Genomic DNA, 1,204 nt, shown 5'->3' with positions numbered 1-1,204 from the left:
GGAGGAACAAAGGAAATTGTCTCTGAGTCTTAAGCTGCTTCTGGAACCCAAAGACATCCCAGCAGTCAGTCTGTTTTCATTGACTGCTGCTAAAAGATGTAATTTTTGATCAAACTTTAACTTATAAGCAACAGTATGATACACTGAAAGTGATGACAAATCTAGTCTGCTGGTTTTACAGTTTCACAGTTAGCAAGGTGGACCTTAATCATGACACAGTCAAAAATGGTTGCAAAGAATGATTTAACCAGCAGAGATAATGAAGCTAATATCAGCTACGGTGAAGGCTCTTGTTCCAGCTAAGCTGCAGGATCAGTGCTGTTGTTGTGGGTTGAGAGGTGAGGCCATCATGAAGCATGTTTGTAGTTAAAGCTGCTCGAGGTTTTAGTGCATTTGGCACTTTGTCATGCTTGACACACTCCTGAGCATCAAACACGTTGTGCTCCGCCGTCCAGAACTGTTGAAACGAGGGGTTCTGGTATGCCACGAAACATACATGTTTCATTTAGCAGAACATTAGGCTGCTTTAAACGTGACTGGAAGACTTCCAGCAGCTGATGGACTTTACTTACAGTAACAGAGCAGCTGTGAACAAGTGATCGTATCAGCTTTCTCTGTTGTGTAGACACACTACCTTTTATTTGCTTCCCTTACACTCACACATATACACACAAGAATGCAGACTCACCTGTCCTGTCACCTGCTGAGTCATCACAATTACTGGAAGATAGACACGATCATGTCTGACAATCTCCAAAACATTTATCTTAACTTAGTCCTAGGAAACTCCTTTGCTCTACTCGTTACACCTGTTACGTTCTTTAAGAGGGTGCAAGAGTCCGTCCACCTGTGAACAAAAGGTTACAACTCTGAGGACTTTGTTAGGCACTGTGCACTAATTCAGTGGTCCCAACCATGGTCCTTGAAGAACACCATCCTGCATATTTTAGTTGTTTTCTTGCTTTGACACACCTGATTTGAATGAATGGGTGATTGACAGGCTTCTGCGGAACTTGAGGAAGTAATTTAATCACTGAATCAGGCGTGTCGGAGCAGGAAACAACTAAAACATGCAGGGTGGTGTTCCTCAGGGAGCAGGGTTGGAACCACTGCACTAATTAAAGGACCTATTTTCTAACTTACAAACGGTGGAGGTGTATTGGGGTTGTGTGTGTGTGTGGGTGTTTGTGTGTGGAGTACTCAC

This window comes from Nematolebias whitei, chromosome 16 (assembly GCF_014905685.2).
Source record: "Nematolebias whitei isolate Nwh7 chromosome 16, NemWhi1, whole genome shotgun sequence".
Classification (NCBI taxonomy): Eukaryota; Metazoa; Chordata; class Actinopteri; order Cyprinodontiformes; family Rivulidae; genus Nematolebias; species Nematolebias whitei.
Note: the sequence above shows the minus strand (reverse complement) of the source record.